Source organism: Suricata suricatta, chromosome 1 (genome assembly GCF_006229205.1).
Source record: "Suricata suricatta isolate VVHF042 chromosome 1, meerkat_22Aug2017_6uvM2_HiC, whole genome shotgun sequence".
In the NCBI taxonomy this organism is placed as follows: domain Eukaryota; kingdom Metazoa; phylum Chordata; class Mammalia; order Carnivora; family Herpestidae; genus Suricata; species Suricata suricatta.
In genome coordinates, this window is record NC_043700.1 from 80,909,507 (window position 1) to 80,935,437 (window position 25,931).

Here is a 25,931-nt window from a genome sequence, read left to right on the forward strand (position 1 = left end):
GTATATATATATACAATGGAGTATTACATGGCAATGAGAAAGAATGAAATCTGGCCATTTGTAGCAAAGTGGATGGACCTCGAGGGTGTCATGCTAAGCGAAATAAGTGAGGCAGAGAAGGACAGATACCATATGTTTGTACTCATAGGTCTAACAGGAGACCAGGAGAACCCTAATGGAGGACGAGGGGGAGGGGAAGAGGGAAAGATAGTTGGGGAGAGAGAGGGATGCAAAACTTGAGAGACTATTGAATGCTGAAAATGAACTGAGGGCTGAAGGGGGAGGGGAGGGGGTGGTGATGGAGGGCACTTGTGGGGAAGAGCACTGGGTGTTGTATGGAAACTAATTTGACAATAAACTACTTTAAAAAATTATCTTCTGTAACTTAAATTGTATTTGATTATATATTATTTCCCACTAAAACTTATTTTAAAATTTTTTTTATTTTTTTATTTTTGAGAGAGAGAGAGAGAGACAGAGCCCGCGTGGGGGAGTGGTTGGAATCAGACACTTAACCAACTGAGCCACCCAGGTGCCCATGAAACAGAATTTTAAAAAAAATGTTTATTTATTTTGAGAGAGAAAGAGAGAGAGAGAGGGAGGGGCAGAGAGGGAGAGAGAGAGACTCCCAAGCAGGTTCCTCACCACCAGCACAGAGCCCAACGTGGGCCTTGATCCCATGAAACCATGACATCATGACCTGAGCCAAGACCAAGAGTCGGATGCGTAACCAACTGAGCCACTCAGGTGCCCCAAAAGTGACTTTTTTTTAAATGAGAAGACTATCCAGGATTTCTTCAGGGTTTGAAGTATGCTAGATATGCGACGTGTTATTTTACTCAGTCTTCAGACAAAGCAATGGTGTAGGTATTATCAATCCCATTTTGGAGATGAAAACATTAAGGCTTAAATTAAATTATATAATATCATACAGTTAGTGATAGGCTGAATTCAAACTTCTCTTTTTATCTGTAATGTCAGTATCATAAAAGCAACTTTATTGAATTGTTATCAGGATCATTAGAATTAAGTAAAAATAAACCATTGCAAAGACTTTCCAAATTGAAATGACTTTGAAACCATAGCCCAAAGAAAGTGTGGGTTGGAACTTGCTGCCCTAACCAACTCAAATTCCCACTAAAAAAAAATTAACATTCTCCATATGAGACCTAGGGTCTCAATAATGTAATAGTCAAAATGTCCAGGATCCAATCCACAATTATTCAGCTTATGAAGAACTATGAAACTCTCAATTCACATGAGTGTAACATTCAACAGATACCAATACTAAGAGGACACAAATGTTGAAATTATCCAGAAAATATTTTAAGCAGCTATTAAAAAGTACCTGAACAAGCAATCATGAAAGATCCTGAAACAGAAGTTATAACTGAGAGGGTATGTAACAGAAGCTACCAGTAAGAACCAAATAGAAACTTTATAACTGAAAAAGAAAATAACTGAAATGTAAATCTGTCTGCAGAGAGTCAGTGGTAGGATGGAAATGAAAGAGGAAAGAGTTGGTGAGCTTGAGGAAACCTCATTAGAAATGATGCAATCTGAACTTCAGGGGGGAAGAAATGATGGGAAAAACAAACCAACCAACCTCAGGAATGAAAGACAACAAAAGAGATACCATTTGGTGTCATCTGAGTGCCAGAAGGAAAGGAAAGAGTTTGGTTCTAAAACATACTTGAAGAAATAATGGTTTTCTAAGCTTCACAAAAACAGTTTCATGAGGGGAGGGTGTGATTAGGAAAGTAATGTCCCAAGACTCTGGGGGTGGGTATACTCCTGAAAACAACTGCTGAGAAGACTAATCTAGAGCACTAATACCACTAACATCACGAAGAGAACCCACTAAGCAGCATTTATTTCCTGATGGAAGAAGAATTGTACCACCATCTATGAAATAGTCTTGCCTGCCTGCCCCCACCAAAAAGGAAAAGAAATTTCAACCTGACCTGATCAAGCCCATAGAGTAACAACAGGAAAACAGAGGTCACAGAGAAATATGGTAAGTCCACCACCTGGACAAAATTAGCAAAATCTGGTTATTGAGAAAAACAAAACAAAAACAACAAACAAAAAGCCCTTTTCTTCAACATAAAGAAAAGAAATTACACTGGGGGAAAAAAGAATGGAAAGAAAACCTATAGATAAAAAAGGACACTTAAGATCTATTTTTTAGGGGCACCTAGATGGCTTAGTCAGTTAAGCATCCAACTTCAGCTCAGGTCATGATCTCTTGGTTTGTGGATTCAGTATCCTCATCAGGCTCTGTGCTGACAGTTTGGAGCCTGGAGCCTGCTTGGGATTCTGTGTCTCCCTCTCTCTTTGCCCCTCCCCCACTCATGCTCTGTCTCTGTCTCTCAAAAACGATTAAACATTAAGAAAAAAAAATTTTAAGATACATATTTCTAAAAATAGACCAAAAAAACCTCTGGTTTATTTTGGAGGCTAAAAACCACTGAAAAGATGCAAGAAAATGATTGCTATCAAGTAGAATATGATATATATACAATGGAGATGAGAAAGAATAAAATATGGCCATTTGTAGCAAAGTGGATGGATCTCAAGGGTGTCATGCTAAGCGAAATAAGTCAGGCAGAGAAGGATAGATACTATATGTTTGCACTCATAGGTCTAACAGGAGAGACCTGGCAGGGGGCCATGGGGAGAGGAAGGGGGAAAGAGAGCTGGGGAGAGTGAGGGACACAGATCATGGGAGACTACTGAATACTGAAAACAAACCATGGGCTGAAGGGGGAGGGGGTGAGAGGGAGGGGGGTGATGGTCATGGTGGGGGGCACTTGTGGGGAGAAGCACTGGGTGTTAAATGGAAACCAATTTGATAATAAACTATTAAAAAAGTAGAATATGATTATTTTAGAGCATTTGTCTTTAAAAAAATTCTAGAACCAAACATATATCTTGAAAGATAATTTAGAGTTTAAAGGAAGTCATTTAAAAAATTATCAAAAAAGGGAACATACCAAATGAGAATCATAAAGTTAGAGAGCAATATATCATAAAATATTGCAAATTTGATAAAACAGTGTTATTGATAATTTGTTCTGCCCTTGAATGTAGAAAAAAAAAAAAAAAAAAACCTTGAGGAGGGCCTGGGTGGCTCACTCATAAATGTCCAGCTCTTGACTTTGGCTCAGATCATGATTTCACATTTGTGGATTGAGCCCCACATCGGGCTCTGCACTGACAATGAGTCCTGTTTGGATTCCCTCTATCTCCCTCTCTCTCTCTATAATCCCTCCCCCCGCTGTGTGCTCTGTCTTTCTCTCTCTGAAATAAACTTAAAAAATACTTGATTGGAAAGAACGAAAGAAAGAAAGAAAGAAAGAAAGGAAGGAAGAAAAGAAGGAAGGAAGGAAGAAGCCCTTGAAATAACAAAAAAGAACAGTACACTCACTTGGATAGAAAAAGAAAGTTGAAATTTTAGCAAACTGATCCTGAGTAAACACTCATTAAGCTATACATTTATTATTATATAAAAATAAATGCTCCATATTTACATTATATTTTTCAATTAAAAATGGTATAAAAATGGTCACAAGGTCCGGTTGGGTGGCTCCATCAATTAAGCCTCCAACTTCGGCTCAGGTCATGATCTCACAGTTCGTGTGTTCGAGCTCCACTTTGAGCTCGGTGCTGACAGCCAGCTCAGAGCCTGGAGCCTGTCTTCGGATTCTGTGTCTCCCCCTCTCTCTGACCCTCCCCTGCTCATGCTGTCTCTCTCTCTCTCTCTTTCTCTCTCTCTCTCTCTCAAAAATAAATAAAAAACATTAAAAGAATAAAAATAAAAATAGTCACAAAAGTTCCCTTCTTCTGAATAAGGCAAATGTACATGTACAAATAGAAGCCACTGAAATTGCACAGAAATATTTGATTATAAGATGAAAATTTGCTATCTGGGATATGCATATATTAATATTATAACTATCTGAATAAAAGCATAAAATTAAAATACTCTTCGTAGAGAATGAGGAACTCCAAACTGAAAACTATTGTTACAAAGCAATGTATTAGGTGAGGAAGAAATGATAAATAGTACAGTACTTCCAAGATCATTTTGATGTTTTCAGTCTGACACAGGCTCATGAACATGAAACTTCTAACTTAAGTAATTAGAGAGTTCTAAACATTCTGTGGATATTTTAAAGTGAAATATGCTAAATGGAGGCATTTTGATAACTTTCAAGTGTAACCAGGTGTGTTCCCTGATACTTTAAGCTCATTAATTTGCAAAATGTGTCTCATCTCATTCCTAAATAAGAACTCACATTTTCCTTTTTACTTATTTTTTTCCCTCCAAAGGTTATTGAATTCATTGGAGAATGCGTGCTCTCCTAAATTTGGTGAGTAAAGGATATACTCTACTTGTCGAAACTTGATTTCAAAACTAGAGCTAAGAGTGTACCATTACTGCTATTTGGTAAATTAAGCTGTTCATGTATACTTTTCCCAACGTTATAATTTCTTTATAATAACCAATAGTTGGCTAATTTGATTAGAGCTATTTTCATTCATTGGTTTAAGAGAGATAAAGTAAGAAATTGCCAGTATATTTTTAGAGTTTCTCAAATGAGAATTCAGAAGGACCTCAGGGTCTTCATGGAATCAAGCTTTGAACTTTATGGCAAAATTGAAAGTGATTGGGAATGATTATGCAGTCTTGATGCTTATTTTTCTTTACACAAAGTAATGTTTAATCAGTTTCCTGAAGATTGTTGCTTATACCTTTGGCTGTACAAGATTAGCTTTTAAAAATACTTACATATTTTATTGTAATTGAAAAATACGAATAATGCAACCCTCAACTTGCAGATGTGTTGCCTAGAACAAAGGCGCATTCAGAAGTAATGTTGTAGTAAAGTTCAGTCTGCTTGTCTAATATGATACAAAATACCACTTATCAAAGAACACTACCAGTGAGTGATAGCAGAGGATTCCCATATTTAAGAGTCAGTCTTTGATGGTTTGGTTGTGTCTGACCATCTAGCCCTTAGTAACATGCCTGTCATAGGTCCTGAAAGCTTTCCTCAGTGATTTATCTTTAGGCCACTCCATACCAGCTTTCAAGATTTTGGGTGTCTGTAGTTCTCTATATGCAAATCACCTATCATTAATCACTTCAGCTGGATGCCTGTTCCACTACATCTTCATAAAACAATTTGCTTTAAAGTCAACAGTAATCATTGGGCTCTGGGAACATAAAGGGGATTCTGTTTTAATATGACAACATGATTCTTTGAAGTGTATAGGTGTCAGGGTAATAGTGAAACTGATACTTTGCACAAGAATGCCTTATGGGCCGCCTTGGTGGCTCAGTAGGTTAAGTGTCCGGCTTCGGCTCAGGTCATGATCTCACAGTTCATGGGTGCGAGCCCCGCGTCGGGCTCTGTGCTGACAGCTAGCTCAGAGCCTGGAGCCTGCTTAGGATTCTGTGTCTTCCTCTCTCTCTGACCCTCCTCTACTCGCTTTGCCTCTCTCTGTCTCTCAAAAGTAAATTTAAAAAAACTTAAAAAAAAAAAAAAAAAGAATGCCTTACTAGCAGGACTCTAAAATGCCAGAGTGCTAATGGATTTTACTTCCCGTATACAAGCATGATTCTCATGCCTCTCTGTTTCCCTAGTAACTGTTTACGCTAAAAATAACCAACTTGGAAGAGCTTCTCTGTCAGGCTCTGGGATTTTATGTTACTTACAGGCTAACTTGCTACAAATTCATGAATGCTGGAAGGAGGCATGAGTTGCCTGGTCAAAGTCCAAGAACTCTTACTAGGCACAGCTCGCCAGCGGCATGAGCTCCACGCTGGCTTGCTTCTGTTCTCCATGTTCCACACGTCCCCGCTGGAAAGGCTGAGGGCCCAGGTCATTGCCTGCACAGGCAGGAGGTTACAGTACAAGGAGGAATACTGAGCTCAGGGAACCCATTGCTTTTATGGCTAGTGGAAGCAAGCTTGTTCTTTAACCAGGGAGAGGCATTACCTCAATTCTTGAAGTTACTCTCTGCAAATGCACCCCAAAAATGGTCTGAGTCAAGACCTCTTGACATACCAGCAAGAGCGTATAATGACACTCAGGGCTCCTTACAGACTGCCTTTCCCCCAGACCTCTAACTTGAATAATCTTCAGTTCGCATTTTTCTTTCTCCTTCCTTTCATAATCATTTCAGTGAAATACTGCAAAATGTCTGCCTCCTAAAGTGGTAGGGTGCCTGTAAGTCACCCTGGGAGAGAATCACAACAGCCTGCATGGAAGATGCATTAGTAGAAGTCAATGGCACAATAACAGTCGGGTTTGTAAAATCAATCAGATCATATTTTGTAGCTATTTTGGAGTCCTACCCTTTCTTTTTCACTGTTTCACCCAACTTCGCAACAATCAGAAGGAAGGACAAATCTGTCTATAGTTTTAAAATAAGTGGTTGAAATTCTTTAACTTTCAGGACAGTTAGTAACACTCATCACAGCAAAAGCAGCTCAAAGAGTCCTCAGTTTGAAATAGGGATTTGTCCAGGCTCTTTTTCTTCTTTTCTAGTGAAGGCAGAAAGTAAGAGAAAGCCTTGCTATTAAGAGATAAGGACTTTGGTTGTGTCTCTGCTCAGAGATAGCCTGTGTCTGGTCTAAAGTCTGATGACAGCTAATTTAATTCAGTTCAAGTCCGCTTAAAGCTGTAGAAGAAACAGGTCCTCAAGTTAGGGAAAGAGCTCAGAATTCCTTGTTACTCATTCTTGATGATGGAATTGTGAGTTTCGAGTTTTTTACGTACAATAGGCAGCAAACTAGAAGAAAATATAATGTAGTTTTCATTTGGGGAGAAAGTTGACAAATGGCCTTAAGAAGTATTTTTGGAGTTCATCCTTCTTACGGAAGTTTCTTCATAGAAAATTTTTTTTAAAATAAATAAAGAGAGAAAGAAGTTTCTTCAGAGGTGACCCCTCTGGATTTTTATGTTTCAGGGTATTAATTTCATTTAGAGCATTGTTTCTCCCATCTGAAAAGTTTTCTATTTAAATAAATTTTAATATTTTTGTCTAACAAGCATCACTGGCCACAACCGAACTCCGTATTTTAACATTTCTTGCATATCTGTGTGGTTCAGTTTTGGAGTTGATGTGAAAGGCGTATGGTCTACTCTTACATCACCTCCTAATAGCCATGGCTCTTGTGCTGCAAGTGGCCGTCTACAGGAGTGGGAGTTACAGAGCTTATCCTGAAGGTCGGTTGGGAAGATGAAATAGAAATATCTGAGGGAAAGTTGCTTGGCATGGTGGGCTAGAAGAACTAATTGTATCTAAAACCTCCTGTTCCTGATTCCTTGAATTCCTTGAAGGCACCCATTGATCTTCTTCATAATATAACCCCGTTGCCAAGCTTGGTGCCTACATGTGTGTCCACAAATATAGGTTGTATGAATGAATGAATAAATGTTCTGCTGCTGTTGCTATCTTATAAAAAGCAGGCATGTCTGTGCTGTGTTAGAGGATGATAGTGTATTTCCACAGTGTCTTTCCGCCTAAGAGCTCATATAACTCTCTGTCAGATTATCTCACTGCTCCTTACCACATCCCAGGGAGAGGGCAGAGTAGCCACAGAAGTCATTTTCCTTCTGGTTCCAGTCCAGGATCTTCATATTTGCATAACATGAAGCACACATGAAACATCACCTATAGTGACATGCAGTGTGACCTCATCATAACATATGCTTCTGACGACTAAAGAAGATTTTCAGAATAAACTAGAAGATACCATGAATGTCATCTGGGGGCCATCTGGGGGAACTGCTGGTGACTGGAGAGCATGTATTCCCTTTGAGATGGTATACTACTGACCTCTAGTGGCAGAATTGATTCAAGGTAAGTTTCTATTTCACAACAAAATTTTTTACTTCATTACCTCTATCCTTACGCTTTCCCGTATGTTTAGTAACATTTTTCTGCTCGTAGAATAACTTTAATTACACACAGTGATTTGTATCTGTTAACATACAAAAATTATTTTTGCATTTCAGAAAATCATAGAACTTTTGAGCTGAAAGAATTCTCAATGTATTGGTTTTCTTTCATCATGTGCCAAAATGGAGCCCCAGAAAAAATATAGTGACTCGCCTGAAGTCTCACTTCAGGGCTGGGAATTAAAGTCTAATGAGTCTCGGCTTCTTTCCAAAGGTCAGATGACTTCCAATTGACGTTTGACCTCACCAGCATGAGAGACACCCAAGAGAGAACTACCCAGCTAAGCCATTCCTGAATCTCTGAGCCATAAAAGTCATGTGAAAAATAAAGTGAAGGTTGCTTTACAACACTAAGTTTCTGGGTTTGTTATACAGCATTAATAACTACAACACAGAATTTATTTAGGAACTTTTTTTAAATTCTATAAAAAATACTGAATGAAAAAACAAACTAATGTGCGCTTCTCAAATACTCATGGACTCTCAGTTAATCTATTAAAAGGCCATAGTATCAACTATATTAAATCAAAGATCCCTAGGTCCAAATGAGTACATGTTCTATTGACAGAAGTATAAGTTCTCCTCCCTTTATTAGTCCAGATTTTAAATATGTAAACTTAAAAAATATGAACCAAAAGAGAATATTTGGGTTCTATATCCTATAAAAACTTACAAAACTGTATAAAAATGAATGAATGTCAGTTGAAAACTATATTTTGAGCTCCAAACCTGTTAGTCACTTATGAGAATACAGAAGTCTCTCAAAGAGTTTATTATCTACTTGTTAAGACCCATCGAACCCTCATTAGACAGAAAAGTGTAAAATAGGGCGGTACTAAGTATGACGGAAACTTGAAGAGAAGAGAGAGCAGTTGGGCTGCGTTAGGGACACGTAGAACATATGGGGGGGGGGCGTGTGATGACACTTTTCTGAGCGGTATACTTCTTATTCTCCCAACTGTCAATTCCCTGAGCGTTGGCTGTGCTTTTGCCATAATTTTTACTCTGTATCCAATACCTGCCCCATAACTTGGATTCAATATAACCTGTAAAATTAATGATTCGATGACACATGTTTGGAAGTAATAGGAAATAAGTTGGATATTAAGAGTCTGAACAAAAAAGAATTAATAGATGAAAGAGTGAATGAATGATTCAGCTGAAGAGGACATGGAAAGCCAGGCAGGACTTTGATAAGATAGATTCCCAAGGTGGTGAGTGACGTGTTCTCCAGGAAGATTTGTTTAGACATACGATGCAGGATGAACTTGGTAGGAAGAGACTATAGCATGAAGAATACATAAAAACAACAATAATATAGAACATTTATTGAGTTCTACCCATTTGTAAGGTGCTGAATTGAGCAATTAAAGTATCTCATTCAATCTTCACCATAATCCTGTAAGGTAGATACTATGGTTATCTTTAGTTTGCATATGAAGAAAGTAGGATTCTGACATGCTAAGTTATGTGACTGTTACAGAAATTCAGTTGTGAGAGGCAGTGGATGTGGAGGAGAGGGGATATTACCATTAACATGTTAAAGAAAGTAAAAGCTGGGTGTGTTAAAAGATTAAATCAACTATCGAAGATAAAGGTGAGGGAAAGGTCGGAGTTGACTATGGTTTTTAGCATCGGGTTCTAGAAAAATGATAGTACCATGTTGCAACTCTGCCATGCTGATGGGATAGCCTACCCTGTACCTCCAGTCCTTTTAAACCCAAGATTCTGAGAGAGAATTAAGCCCTCCTAAAGTATCCATTGTATGAAATAAATGATCTCCTTGTATCTAGAAGGGTACTAGTTATATGCCATCTCTGGAAGCATTGAGAACGTAGTCATAAATCCTTTTATGTGTTTCACGGTTCATTTAAAGAAGCCTGGTAGCTCGGTTGCCTAAGCTTCTGACCCTTGATTTGGCTTAGGCCAGGATCTCATGATCTTAAGATCGAGCCCTGGCATTCAGCGTGAAGCCTGCTTAAGATTCTCTCTCTCCCTCTCTCTCTTTCTCTCTGCCCTTCCCCCACTTGCTCTGTAAAGAAGGAAGGAAGGAAGGAAGGAAAGAAAGAAGGATCCTGGTTGAAAAAAACTATAATTATTTAGCAAATTTCCTTTGGAAAACTGTAAAATGTAGCAAAGTTCTAACTTTGCTAAGTAACTTCCTAGCTCTGAGCTCCTAGACCATTTGATGTCCCAGTTGGTTGAATTTAATTCTTTTTGCTTTGTTTTGTTTTTCTGTTTTCTCTATAAGGAATCTCCTTGGAAAGGTTTTTCTCTTCTATCAATAACTTTGCCTTTGTAAAATGATGACTCCAAAATCTGGACCTTGTCAGTTGGGCACACTGTACCATTGTGCAGACAGCCCAGAATTCCCAGGGCTCTGACAGGTCTTGCCTGAAGCACTGAGTGCTTCCCTTCTCCCAACTTGGGGTTGGTGTCCTTTCCCTGCCTTATAATCTGCTGAGGTTGGAAAGGGCTTACCTCATGGTGACATTTCACTGGGAAGTCCTCAGCATTGACTAAAGCATTGACCTCCCAACCTTAAATCACTCACTTTTTATATCTTTTTTTAAGATTTTATTTTTAAGTAATCTCTACACTCAATGTGGGCTTCAAACTCACAACCCCGAGCTCGAGAGTGGCATGCTCTACTGACTGAGCCAAGCAGGTGCCCCTGCGTCTTTAAATATTTAACCTTAATGGAATTTCCTGAAGGAGATTATTAGGACAGAGGTAGTGACAGAAAAAGGAAAATAACTGCTTTCAGGTAGAACTATAAAGAATTGTGGGTGAATTTTATAATATTAGCTAACTACGTACAAAGTTCATATTTTGAGCTTTCTTGCATATTAGCAGTGAGAATGAAAAACAAAACTTTAAAAATAATTTGCTTAGCCAGGAACATTAATTATAATTTTCCATTGCTTATCACAAATATTTTTACTATATTTGCAAATAGATTTTTTTTGTACAAAAACCATATAAGAGTATTGCACCATCTGGTGTCATCTATAATAATAGATCACATTCATTCATCTTTCCCTAGGTGCCACATGCTTTCATAAGAACTATCTTATTTAGGTCTTAACACAATTTTTATGAGGTAAGCACTTGGTATCCCCATGCTCTGGATGAGGAAACCAAAGTTAGAGAGCTTCAATAACCTGTCCCATATTACCACTGCTGGTTGAGGCAGGATTTGATTTCAGAGACTTCAACTGCAGAGCTTGGAAAACTAATCATTAACTCAGTACTGCCTAAAGAAAAGTTGTACTCCATAAATGAATAACAAATAAGAGAAAAGAAACAAACATAGCAGCAGTGTTTGTATGTGAACAGTTAATAGATGTAGTAGCAATGATTGTAACTATTGCAGATTATAAGTGCATAAGCCTAAATTTACCTGAGCCAGTTAAAACTATATTATTATTATATTATATTATATTATATTATTATATTATATATAATATATTATATTATTATTATAAAACTATAACTTTTGAAAAATAATTATTCAACTCAGATTGGTGAGATATTGCTTGATCTCCAAACCCTTTAGCCAACAACCAATAGGGAGTGTAGTCAATGTCAGAATGAGAGGAATGAAAAGTGCAAAGGTCAGGCTGTGAGATGAAGATGGAGAATAAAGGCGGAGGACCTGAGACCTCTTAGATGTGAGAGAGACGGAGAGACAGAGAGAGAGAGGCTAGAGCAAGGCATGGAAGGGAGAAACAAGGTCACAGAGGGCAATCAAGAGAGGATAAAAAAAGCAAGGTAAAGACAAAAAACAGAGTGGATAAATAAAATTGTAGAGGGAATGAAGAAAAAGGGAGAAAAAGAGAAGGCATGAGGTACAATGAATTAAAGATACTACTATGAATTGTTTATTAGAGGGTTGAAAATGAGACCAAATGTGATGAAATGTTTTCCTTCAAACAAATGTAGGAGGAAGAGTTACAGAACGCAGTTTACTGAGGTGACAAAGACAGCCAGCTCTGCTCTGCATCACTTGGTAACATTTTCTAAGAGGGTTATATCCGGTATGTGCAAGTTAAGACCGTAATCCTAACCAGAGTCCTGAATTTGAGATCCATATGAAATACTAGTGTTTTGTTTATAAACATCCTATCTCCCAAGAGAAATAAAGGTTCACAACTTTAAAGAACACTTTGACAATAAAATATTATGGAAAAATAAAAATAAAAAAAAAATAAAGACATTAAGGCTAACAACTTTGGGGGCCCAGCCACACGGTGATAGGAACAAGGGCTATCTCTACCCCATGGCCGTTCACTTCAGGAGGAGCCCTGCTTGAGGCTCAGACAGATGCACCGAGTCACAGCCGGGTGCATCCTGGGCTCCACTGAATACTTAAGTGGATGAATCAATAAAGGAATATTCAGTATTTCCTTGTTGGTCATTCCTCCCTATCTCTCTTTTCTTATACTAAGAATTAGAAGCCATTCAATAAATCAGGAAATCATGAGTCCATTCTGATATAAATAAATACATGAATAGTTTGATGTGAAATGAAATATTTACATAGTCTTAAAATATAGAGAAGAAATAAATTGAGTATAAGTGATAATAGCTCATGGAGGTAGGAATAGAATCTATATAATTTGATTAAAATGCTGCATATAAAAGATTTCAAAATACTATTTAGCTCTTCCTTTTCTCCTTCTCTAAGGATATATTGAGGATTATAACCCACATGGTAAATTAGGAAACCATGAATTTACTTTGATATAGATAGATAGGTAGGTAGCTTGATAGATAATGAAGTAGAATATTTCCATAGTATCAAAATATCTCACCCCCAAATACTAGCTGATTACTAAAAGAAAAAGGAGTAAGATACCACCATAATCAAGGGATCAAAGTTCACCTCAATAGTAAAGGGCAAATAGAAATTACGTACCACGTGATAGGATGTAATGAGGACACAGCATCACTTCTGTGATATTCTTGCCTAACTTATTGATCTTGAGGAATATTTTACAAAATGACCGCCCTGTAATCTTTAAAAGTATTAAGGTCATGAGAATCAAGTTAAGGTTGAGGAATTGTTCCAGACTGAAGGAACTACAGCAACGTGATGACTGAATGCAATTCATGATTCTGTACTGGATGCTTTTGCTGTGATGGATGTTATCAAGGCAGATAGTGAGACAAATTCTCTTTGAAGATTGGGTGATAGTATGTGGGAATGTCATTTTTCTGGCTTTGTTGTCTGTATTGTGATTAGGAAGAGAAAGTTCTGTTTGTACGGAATACACACTAATGCTTCCAGTGGTGGTAGAGCGCTGGGTTGGCAACTTACTCTCAGATAATTCAGGGGAAAAAGAATCCTTTTTAGGGTCCTTGCAAATTTTCTGTAGTTGAGATTGTTTCCAAATAAAAAATCAAAACAAGATATGACGGTCCTGAAGGGTGGCATTTATAATTTATCTCTTATCTCCCCTGCTCTTCTGTGCCTGTGTGTTTTATGACCAGTGTGTCTTATACTTAAGTTTGGCACTTTCTACATATTATTTTTCAAAGACAACTTTTTGTGTGCATCACTAAAAAATACAAAAGGTGGCGTGGTAATTTCACATGCCTCTCAAGATCAGCACTCATGCTAGGATTAATATCTTACTTCCATATGCCAGAAAAACTCTTTCCTGTTAATCTTATCTATAAAGAAGAAATTAGTACATAAAATATAACATGAAAGTGTAATAACCTATATAATCCCTTCACACTAATAAATACATTGTTTTGAATTCTCTTCCCATCCTAGTCCATATACATAAATTACCTTCACATGGCTGTAATCATAAAATAGATACAATTTTATATTCTTTCTGCCTTTCTTGTCTAAACATATTCTAGTATTGTCAGAGGGCCCTGGGGCTTTTCATGTCCCTGATTCTATGATTACATTTTTGAAACACTGACCTCATAATATAACTAGGGGACCACATTTCATTATTCAATACCTGTAGTGTGGGTACCTTATTGCTTCTACCTGGTCAGTATAATGTGGCCATGCTATCTATCTAGTAATTTCTACCCAGATACGTTGTCATTTGACAAAAGGCTTTTCACTCAGACCGAGGATGGGATCCCAGCTGTGCTTTGTACAAGTTACTAACCCTTTCTGAACCCCACTTTTCAATATGAAGAGTAGGGATAATATTGATCACATGGTATTTTTGAGGATTAAATGAGATAATGAATCTGGAGTTCTTGGCATAGTGCCTTGTATGTATTCAGCTCTCTGTAAATGTTTGTTAGCATTATTCACCTAGGAGATATATGACCAGTTAGTAAAACGTGGGCTTACTCCAAGTATTTAATTTTGTGACACTTCTAGTTGTGAGGAGTGGTAGGTCACTTTTTAGATGGAATCAAGTATCTAGAGAGTTAACTAGGATTTCTAAAGAAACCAAGTGATTTTTTTTATTTTTTTAAGCATCACCAGAATTGAGAATTTGTGGAAAACTAGAGTGACAGCTGATTAATCCTCTTTCTCTAATGCCTGCTTTGGTTTTCCTGACTGCCCCCCCCCAAAAAAAAGTTAAAAACAAAAGAAAACCCTTAAAGATGTAATTGTTGGAACATGACAAAAAATTTCACATACAGTTTGCTTTTAAAAAGTGATCAGTTAGCTACCAATTTGCCTAATTCCTATAACAGTCAAATGATTACATACTATGGAAAAAGGATAATATCTCAACTTGTAAAATGGGCCAATAAATGAGTTACTGTTCATGTTAATAGAAAACATACTACAAAAAAAACCCTCCTCTTTGAGAAATTCCTTGAAATACAGGCTATCCCTGGGCGATTGTGTGCTTGGGAATCACACTATGTAGCAGAGAGGCATTGACTAAGAAATTTAGTGTTTAGGGGCCAACAGTCACTGCCAACTGTGACTGAGTCTCTCAAATTATATATCAATTAGATTTTATTGACAGAAATTCTGGGTTTTTAACACTATTTTAAAGCAGAAGGGACAGGACTCCACTGTGTAAGTTCAGAAACACTATAACAGCACAAAGCTGAAGCCTCTTAAAATTCTAAAATAAAAAGGGATAGAAAAATCTTCTAAATATTTCTTATAAATGAAGCTTTCTCAGGAGTTATCATGACCTTAGAAAAGCCCACTAACCTTGCCATTAAAGACGAAAATGAAAGCAGAATTTCACATGGATGACCAAATAATAGTAGTCTTTTGTCCCCTGGAAAAGGTAGTAAAGATTCTCAGGAGAGATAAAAAAGGAAGACTGTGTTTTAAAACGCAAGCTTTTTCAGATAGCTTTTACTAACCTCATGCTACCAGACACCAGAGAACCACACATGTGCGCAGCCAAGTACTCAGAGCCAAAGTCATTAAGCTGACAACGAAATGCGTGTGTGAAGAAACAAGGAAACAATGATTAAACGGGGAGGAAAGCCTGTGAGGGCTGAAAAGAAGCGGCCGTTGGTTGCGTGCAGCCTGGGAAGGCTGGTGGAGGGAAGACCCAGGTCACTGGAACAAAAAGAAAGCAGGGGAGACTCCTTGTTCTCCCAAACCATTCGCAGGGGCTGCCACTGAGTCCCTTCCATTTCCAATGTCAAGGGTTGAAAATGACTGCTAATGTCTATCTGTGCAAGCAAAACGTCTTTCTGGAACAGTTTTTACAATAACTCTGGTTCTATGATTGATGTACATATTATTTCCAGGAAGGTCACTTATAGCTTCTGGATCATTTAAAATTTTTATTCTTAGGGTTGAGGAGTTCAGTGGAAGCTGGCTCATCCAGTTTGTCCTATTCTTTTAGAGTTATTCTCCCTTTCTATGTACTTCTGATTCTCTTTGAAGCCTCAAAGAGAATCTTCAAAGGGATGCTTGAGGGAACTCTAAGAGTCTAAGGAAACTGGAGTCTGACCCTCAAATTCTGAATGAGTCAGTCTGGCAGGAGACGGAGAAGAAGAGTGTCCAAAGCTGATCCAACCCAACTGAAGCCTTTGTGAAAGGAAGGTCCTGACGTTGGAAAAGAGCTGCCTCACTCCCTTCTCAACAGTAGAAGGACCAGGGAAAAATCAGCATTTCATTAGGTCATGAGCTGAGGTAAATAAAATTCACTCCTGAGGTTTGTTTGCTTGTTTGTTTTTGTTTTTGGATCACCTGTGGATTTTTCTTTAGAAAAAAACTAGCACAATTATGAAGGATTTTGTATATTTTCACATAAAAGATTCTTACTCCCTCCCCTTTTGTAAATCTAATGAAGAAGAAAGACATTTCTGATACAAAGTAACTGATGAATGGTTTTGTCTTTTAAAGGAAGCATCAAATATTAATACTTATCCTTTGGTGAGAAAATGAGAGAACACTCTAGATTACTGAAACATGTAGATATTGTCCTAACATTCTATTTCCTAAGCTTGTTTATTAAAACTAGCTTTTGCATTATGCTAGATAATTTATTTCAGTTAAGTGGATTTCCTCCAATTGAAGATTTTTCACAGACAGAGCGCTTACAATTTCTAGCAGTGCATTAGTGACCCTAAAGCCATGCAACTCTCAAAAGCTACTGAGAAGCAGAGTTAATCTCCTTTTCTCATTGACTCTTTTATGCTAAGTCTCTAAGGCATTTTGCTGGACCAGTGGAGGTATCCCTAATGCCACTGTCCGTATTATCTTCAGCTTACAGGAACAGATATGCCACTCAACCAATGTCATTATCTATACTTCTATGGATCCCACATGCCAACTAAGATTTGCTGAAACTTTCTGCCATTGCTGGTGCAATGAAAACACTTGCTCAGATCTTCTGCAAAACCATTTCTATCACGCTAGAGATGATCTTTTTCCCAGTATCTCTAAGGATGTCTAAATAATCTCTTTTCTTTTCACTTTTAAAATGTTTGTTTATTTTTGAGAGAGAGAAAGAAAGAGCACAAGCAGGGGTTGGGCAAGAGAGAGAGAGAGGGAGACGAATCTGAAGCAGGCTTTAGGCTCTGAGACGGCAGCGCAGAGCCTGATGTGGGGCTCGAACCCACGAAGTTGAACCAAAGTCAGATGCTTACCTGACTGAGCCACCCAAGCGCCCCATGAATAATCTTTTAAGTTGATATTCATGGACAAATTTATTGTAGAGGGTAAATAGAGATGACTAGGGAAAGCTTCACTGTTCCTGACCAGCACACATGCAGACGCTTGCCTCATCTCTGTGTATTTATTTAATGATGCTTCCACTCTGGGATTCTCATTTGCACACTATCCTCCCAAAAGATCCAGAGTAACTGGCCAAGCCATTGCCAGGAGTGCAGCAGACACTCAGGAGCGTCTTGCTAGCTGCAAACACTGGCTCCATTCACTGTCAGAAAAGAAAAGCCTCCCTTTTCATGAACAAAACTCCTGCCATGGCTCAGTGTGTCTCCCAGCTGGATAGCCACAAGTCTATTTCCTTCTTTAGCTGTATTATAATGGAGGGTGAGATGAAAAGGAATACAAACCCTTGATACCTTTTACTTGGAGTGCTAACTAATGCAGGGCCTCGTGTCTGATCTTCTGCTTGGCTGAGGGGATGGCAGATGGCCTTCTGAAAGCTTTTCAAACCCAGACTGCTTTCAGCAGGGCATGAGGGGGGGTATTGTTACATTTTCCGTATAGTGGTAGGAAGCAGCCCTGAATAAAAGCACACAACAATTGTGCCACTTCTCTGGGAAGCTTATTACAACCTTACAATGAGGGCTAATTGGCTGATGCCAAAAGCAGACGCAGAAGCAGCTTTGAATATTATTCAGGAGAGGTTTTGGAGAGCAGAGTCAGGAAGGAGGCCGAGGCATAAAGGAGAACAGCGATGGGAAGAACGGCGGCAGGGAAGGCGTGAGGGCCAGGATGAAGAGGAAACAGAGGTGCTGTATTATTTTTATCAGAAAAGACTCCTGCTCTTGTTTAGAGTTTGTTCACATCCACCACCTCCTTCTTCCATAAGCCTCCTTATCAGGTGGATGTCAACAGGCAGTCCTGGCTTATAGAGTCCCCAGGACGCTGCTGTTACCATGACAACTGCCGTGGCCAAATCTTGGAGCCTTTAAAGAAACTTTTGTGTGAGCTCCTTGAAATGGGCAGAGGATGAACTAAAATGTACCGAACACTTTCTGTATGCCAAGCTAGTTCAAGAACCTTCCTTTATACTTCATTTAATCTTCAGAACAATTCTGAGACGTATTTTTATGATCATTTTGAACCAAGGACACTGAGGCTCGGGAATGTTAAATAATTTGCTCTAATAGATTCAAATCCGGGAATTTCTGACTCCACCGTTTAAGCCTTTCCCGCTTCACTACCCTGAGCCAGTTTTTCAAATAGCTGGGTCCTGTCTACTACCAGGAAGGAACATGATAGTAGAGCCTCAGTAAATGTTTTCTGTAGCAGCACTGAAATGATCCACAAATGAAGATAGGAAACAAATGTTAAAAGTATAATTTTCATAGGAGATGATTTTCAGCACCAACTGGCCTGCCTAACTGCCCATCACCCCAATATACACACAAACTCGGTCAGAATTCTTTGGCAAATATGTATTGTCTGCTTTGTGCTGCATACTGTGCTAGGTTCTAGTAGTACAGACATTTAAAAACCCAGGCTCTGTCCTCTAGCAGCTCACAGTCTATTGGGTAGGACATATACATCAATACAATATGCTGCAAAAAAATATAGGTAAAGGTAAGCTTGGGGTTCTCAGGAAGAAGAAAGGAAACCAAACTCAGCCTGGGAAGGTCAAAGAAGGCTTCCTGAAGGAAGTGATACCTCAGTAGGTTCTTATTTTTTAATGTTTATTTATTTAGTTTTGAAAGAGAGAGAAACAGAGCAGGAGTGGGGAAAGGGGCAAAGAGAGAGGGAGACAGAAAATCTGAAGCAGCTCCAGGCTCCGAGCTGTCAGCACAGAACCCAACATGGGACTCAAAGTCACAAACCATGAGATCATGACTGGAGCTAAAGTCAGAAGCTTAACTGACTGAGCCACGCAGGAACCCCCCTCAGTGCATTCTTAAAGGATGAGTAGGAATTAGCTAGGCAAGAGAAGGGTGAGTGGTATTATTCCAGGCAAAGAGAACAGGATGGACAAAGTCCAGAGGCATGAAATAATGTGTGCATAACAAATGGTTTCCTACTGAGCCCAAACCATGTTTGTAGGAAATGACACCAAAGAGAAATCTAGCACAGCATTGGGAACCTTTAAATACCGTACTAGGAGTCCTGGACTTCATCCAGCAGGAGAGGCAACACATTAATTGTTCTCTGCAGGGAGAAGGTATGATATGGGCAGTGTGGAGGACTGATTTGAAAGGATAAGAATTGAAATAGGAAGAACAGTTGGGAGGTTGGTGCTTTGGTTTGAGTGGGACATAATGAGGGCCTTGTTCAGTAAAGTGGTGGTGGGATTAGAGAGGCCAGAGTTATTTGAGAAACAGTTTCAAGGTCAAGTGAACAGAAATCAGTGATTGGATTGTGAGAGATGAGAATGAAATAATGACATACGAATTTCTATCTTAAGGAACAGGGTACATGATAGGACCATTCCTTAAAATTGTGAATGAGGAGTTGGAATAGATTTAGGGGTGACAGTGGGGGGAGATAACTTCTTTTGAAATCTGGGACATTATCTAGCTGCCTAGCAAACAGTTTGATTATGAATCAGAAACTCAGAAGAGAGATAAAGACAAGTGATAAAGAATAAAGATTCAAGACTGGAAGTCTGAAAATAGTTTTTTCTGCAGTCCCATCTGTCCTGTAGAAGTGGTTTGTCAGGACCTCTGTGGTATCGTTTCTACAATTAGAATTGGGTGAAAACCATGGAAAAACCAGAAAGTTGCACATACGAAAAATCTTCATTTCTGGTGTCCCTTGAAAATTCTGCTTATGTGCATTTCTGCTCTTTGCCGTCTTTGCCATTTCTGACTCTTTGCCATCAAAGGTCATCTGGGAGTGGGGAGCAGCTCTGCATTCTGGGCCGGCACGTGCTCTCCAGGGAGCCCGAGTCCTCACCTGGCTGGACTCCTGGCCCTGAGGCTCAGCATTGGCTACCATTTTATCAGCACAGTTTGCTCTGTTGCCTTTCATACAGTAGAGTTAAGAGAAAGGTAAACTTTTCTTCTTCCCTTATCTCAATCAAAGTAGTAAATGAAATTTAGTCCATGAGAACTACATGTTTCAAGGGAAATGGTGATAAGAAATGAAGAATGTTCCTATATATTTGATATGCAAACAAAGCTTGTCCTTCTTGAAAGAATTAAACTTAAGACACTATTCTGAAATAAATTTTATTGAGAAAATACCTACTGTATTTAAAAGATGCACAAGGTGCCTGGCCGGCTCAGTCTGTGGAGCATGTGATTCAGTCTCAGGGTCATGAGTTTGAGCTCCATGTTGGGTGTAGAGATTACTCAAAAATCAAATATTTTAATACATAAATAAAAGATGGATGATGACTTTCCACTTGTTTGTAACCTCTTTAATTTCTTCCATCAGTGTTTTATAGTTGTCAATAGTTAAAACCACCCAAAGCAACCCACAGATTCAGTGCAATCCCTCTCAAAATTCCAGTGGCATTTTTTTTACAAAAATAGAAAAAATAATTCTAAAATTCATGGAAAACACAAAAGTCCCCGAATTGCCAAAACAATCTGGGGGGAAATAAAATGAACAAAGATAGAGGCATCATGCTTCATGATTTCAGTGTGATAAAAATATATTACAAAACTATAGTAATTAAAACAGTATGATACTCGTATACAGACAGACATATAACCCAGTGGAGCAGAATAGAGAGTCCAAAAATAAAGCCATGCATATTCAGCCCCCCCAATCTTTAACAAGGGTGCCAAGAATATACAATGTAGAAAGGATAGTCTCTTCAATAAATTGTGTTAGGAAAACTGAACTTCCACATGCAAAAGAATAAAATTGGACCTTACCTTACACCATACACAAAAATCACCTCAAAATGGATTAAAGACCTAACTTTAAGACCAGAAGCTATAGAAGAAGCTACAGAGGAAAGCTCCATGATATCCAGCCATAGCAGTCATGCATGATATGGCACCAAAAGCACAGACAACAAAAGCAAAATAGACAAATGAAACTACATCAAACTAAAAAGCTTCTGCACAGTAAACAATCAACAGAGAAAAGAGGCGACCTAAAGAACAGGAGAAAATATTATCCAGTGATGTATCTGATAAAGAATTAACTTCCAAAATATATGAGGAACACCTGCAACTCAATAACAAAATGTACTAATAACCCAATTAAAATTGGACAAAGGACTTGAATAGATATTTCATCAAAAAAGACATACAAATGGCCAACAGGCATGTGAAAAGATGCTCAATGTCACTAATCATCAGGAAAATGTAAATCAAAACCATAAAGATATATCACCTAACATCTGTTAGGATAGCTATTATTTAAAAAAAAGGACAAATATTGGTGAAGATGTGAAGAAATTGGAACACTTTCACATGATTGGTGGGAATGTAAAATTGTACAGCAGCCATGGAAAACAGTATGAAGGTTCCTCAAAAAGTTAAAAATAAGAGTGCCTACCTGGCTCAGTCAGCAGAGCATGCAACTCTTGATTGATCTTGTGGTCGTGAGTCCAAGCCCCATGTTGGGCATATAGATTACTTAAAAAAATTGAAAACAAAAATATTATATGACTCAATAATCCCACTTCTGGATATTTATCCAAAAGAACTGAAATAAGGATCTTGAAGGGATATTAGCACTCTTATGTCCATCGATGCATTATTCACCATAGTCAAGATGTGGAAACAACCTAAATGTGCATCAATAGGTGAATGGTAAGCAAAACCGTGTATATGCACACAAAGGAATATTCTTCAGCCTTAAGAAAGGAAAGAAGTCCTGCACTATGCCGTGGTGTGAATAAACCTCATGGATATTATACCGTGTGAAATAAGCCAGTCACAGAAGGACAAATACTCTATGATTCCACTTACATGAGGTATCTAAAATAGACTCATAGAAGCAAAGAATAGAATGGTGGTTTGCAGGGGGGCTCTGGGGAGAAGGGAAAGGGGGCATTTGCCAATCAACAGGGATGTTAAAATGAGTAAATTCTAAAGATCTGGTGTACAGTGTTGTGCCTGTAGTTAACAATACTGTACTGTGCACTTACAAGTCTGTGAAGAGGCTATATTTCATATTATGTGTTCTTACCACATTAAAATAAAAAGCTAAAAAAAATTCATAATGTAAAACCTAATCATCTGAAAAAAGAATTTAAATTTCAATCGCTTTTTTGGACATTGAATGGAATAAATAATGAAATGCCATGAATCATTGCCTTGCCCTAAAGGTGTTTGAATTTGCAACCTCTATTGTAGTACCACTGATATTTGGTCCAGGTGTGAGAACGGAGCTTGGAGGTGTGGATGAGATCATCCAGAGTGTGTCTAGAGAGAGAAGAAAAGTAGGCCAAAGGCAGAATCTTGGGGAAACACTTGAGGAAAAGGTTTCCCAATGGAGCCTGAGCACGAGAGAGAGGTTGAAGGGTAATCTGAGAAGTGGGATGGCATCAGATCCAGGGGAGCAGAAGCACAGGAAGGAAGGAAGGAGAGGTCAACACTATCGAATGTCTTTGTCCTGCTGCTGTATGTCTCCAGCTCCGAAGAGAGGGCAGTCCAGCTGCAGCATAGCTTAGACCAGAGATTCCCAGACTGCCTTGGTTCACAATGCCCTGGAGGCGAAGGCATTTTTTTCATGGTGCTCCAAAGTCAAGAGAAATACCAAAAAGTTCTATGTATTAGGTATTTAGGTCCAAACATCTTAAGTATTTATGTCCTTAAAACTTAGTAACCATTTGAAAAAAAAAAAAACACGATACCAGATTGAGAGAAATTTTAATTTCTTTTTTATTTTGTTCTTAAGTAAACAATCACTTATGGAATGTTGGGCATTGTACAACTTCTCCAACCTTCTCAAATTGACACCCTCATTAACTGATCTACTTTGATTTTTACACAGAATTTGCTTTATCATAGAAACCATAGTAAATCCAGCATGGAAAGAGAGGTAGCTCTATTTGAAGTGAAATTGTGAACCATCTCTAGCTAGCTGTTCTCAAAATGCCTGACAGAGTGTGAGATGCCCCACGGAGCCCTGTAGGTTTGCTGCGGTGCCCTGAGACCTTGACACACAGTTTGGGAACTCTGGGGTTAGGCAATATGAGCTGGTCTATAATGCTATAATTTATAACTTTGTTTCTATAGAGACAGTTGGTCTGAAATCCATACAACTAGCCCACAAATGCATTTATGAAGTATGACCGATTTCTGATCCGAATAACTGCCGTCACTGCCACCAGTGTCACTGTCACTGGTTTTCATAGCTTTTTACCAACTGTGGGAGTAGGATTACCTCAATAAATCCAGGGTTTAACACCTCCAGTCCTCTCCACAAGGAGTTAGCAAATATATTCTTTCTCTCGCCTTCCTCTGATTGGAAAAGAAACAGTGTAAAGAGGGGTGAGGTGGTGAAAAGAGACAATGACTGGATCTAAATCAGCCACCCTGGGAATCAGCAGAGGACTCGGGGCCTGAGAGTGTATTCAGAGTCCTTATATGAGAACCTCCATTTTCTAGCAGCTTCGGACACCACATGTGGCTAGCCAGTGTGTGCCTCAGGCAAGTCACTGAACTTGACTTGTATATTGTATATATACAATATGTATTACATTTAGTAATACACAGTATTATAATACATATTAAAAGAAAAGTGAGAAATTGAACTAAACTTTCTTTTGAGAGAGAGAGGGAGCAAGTGAGTGAGAGGAGAGAGAGAGGAAGAGAGAATCTCACAAGAGGCAGAGAGAGAGAGAAACTTTTTGTTAAAGGTTTATTTTTAAGGGGGGGGGAGGGCAGAGAATCTGATACGGGGCCTGCCTGCCCCAAAAGCAGCAAGCCCAATGCCAGGCTTTAACTCACATACTGTGAGGTCATGACCTGAGCTGAAGTCAGATGCCCTTGGACTAAACTTTGTATGATACAAGCAATACCCTTTTAATGCTTTACTCTTGGATAGACTCTACAATTTGAATGATGTCTATTACACAAGCTGCATTTATTTCATAATATGGTCTCCTATTTCTGGTCAAAGACCTAGAATCTCTTACTAACAATAGCAAGCAGTGCTACCACATTGAATTGATAACATTACCTAAAAACCCAAAAAACATGGGGTTTCAGTTCTTTTTGTCACAAGTATATGAACAATTTCCATATGCCATCTTGAAATAGGGAAACAGCACAAATTAGTACCAGTCAGGCCCTTAGCCCACCATTACCATGCCGGACCGGCCCATCCCTTCAGGCCTTTTGTGCACAAAGATTCTGCGCCTCCTCTAACCAAGGAGGAGGTCACAAGCGGGAGCAAGGAGACGCTGGGGCCCCTGCTCGGCTGCCACCACTCTCAGGACCAACCCAGGAATGTCCTTACCCTGTCCCAGCTTATTCAAGGTTCACGTCCATGGGCTCAGACGCAGTTAGCAAGCAACTCCGAGGGAGTCATTCTCAAAACCATTGCCAACAGTGGACGGACACCTGAATTCAACCCCCCTGCCTCTGTCCTCTTCTGCTTTTGTCTGCACTGCCAGTGTGGGGGTGGCCGAACATGAGACCTGGAGGGCAGGGCTGAAGCGGTGCCAAGAGCTGGGTGAGAGAGAGCGGTTTCATGAAGTCTCGTTTCCCAGCCACAGCCACGGTCCCGCTTATAGGCCCAGCCCACACTACAATCTAGAAAGAATCCTGGGTTGGGGTGACTTTAGAGCAAGCAAGCATTCTGGATGAACTGTGCCCGCCCACAGCATATAGGGCTCCCCACGCATAAGCTCCTCACTCATCATGCCTTCTAGAAGCTAAGAAACAGGATTCCCTTGGTCTTTGTTTCCTTCACTGTTTTCTGCAACTCAGTCATTTGCTAAACACCCTGGTGGGAACATGTTAAGGCCAGCGGTATCCCATTTCTTCAACAGACCCTCTACCTTGTACCTTTCCTCTCCTCATAAAGGCTGAAAATGCTCCTCTTTGATTTCCAGAGCCACCAGCATGTTTACGCAGTGCCAGGAGGAGAGGCTTAGCGCTGGCTGGCTGGCGGTTTGTGCTAATTGTCTGGCTGCACTTTAAAAAGAGGCTTTTTGAATCTGAGCATTTAGGGAGAAAGTGGAGAAGCGTGGCTGTATGAAAGAGCAATTGATGTTAAATATTCATGCTCTGCTCTCTGTTAATCAAAATCAGTAACCCCCATTGCTTCGCTGCTGTCTCGCTGGCTTCTTACCATGATTGTGCTAACGTAACTTGGATACAAAACAATGCCAACAACACACACACACACACACACACACACACACACACACACACCCCAAGATGTGGGTGCTTGTGGGTTTGAAGTGTTTCCAGTTGACAGTATGCAGCTCAGCATTGTCTGTTTTCTCGGGGATGCTGAATGAGCCATCGCTACCCCTCCGTCAGCATTTTAGAACCACTATCCTCCCCTTTTCCTTCTAGTGTGTTGAATTCACCAAACTTTGTCCTTGCTTGAAAACAAGGCATTTTCTAAAAGAATTCTTAAAGTGAATTGCAACATACTTGAGTTCATTTTTCAGAGATGATAAAATTGTTTTACAAAATAGGGAAGAAATTGACTATAATTGAACAAAATATGGTAATAGCATACATTGTTCTAGGAATGACATTAAGGTTATTATTTCCTGGGCTTTTAGGAAATAAACATTTTTATTTGTTGATTTATTTTTAAAAGAAGATGTAATACAACCACAGGAACTTTCTAAATCACTTAATACAACAGGAAAAGAAAAATTGCTCTTACATAAAAATTTTCTGTTTTATTTTGTAGCTATATTTTTCAAGTTTTCTATAATGAGCATGTTTCAC

At 39.0% G+C, this 25,931-nt stretch overlaps 1 long non-coding RNA gene across 2 annotated transcripts in view; it reads left to right on the forward strand.

The window, feature by feature from the left end:
* Positions 1-8,326, forward strand: part of LOC115292788 — a 16,960-nt gene extending 8,634 nt beyond the window's left edge. The window contains exons 2-4 of one of the 2 annotated variants that reach the window (XR_003909137.1): positions 4,336-4,376; positions 7,642-7,878; positions 8,191-8,326. This is a non-coding gene — a long non-coding RNA (uncharacterized LOC115292788). The remainder of the gene's footprint in view (positions 1-4,335; positions 4,377-7,641; positions 7,879-8,190) is intronic. The other variant, XR_003909135.1, reaches the window with a different exon arrangement.
* The last annotated feature ends 17,605 nt before the right edge of the window (positions 8,327-25,931 follow it).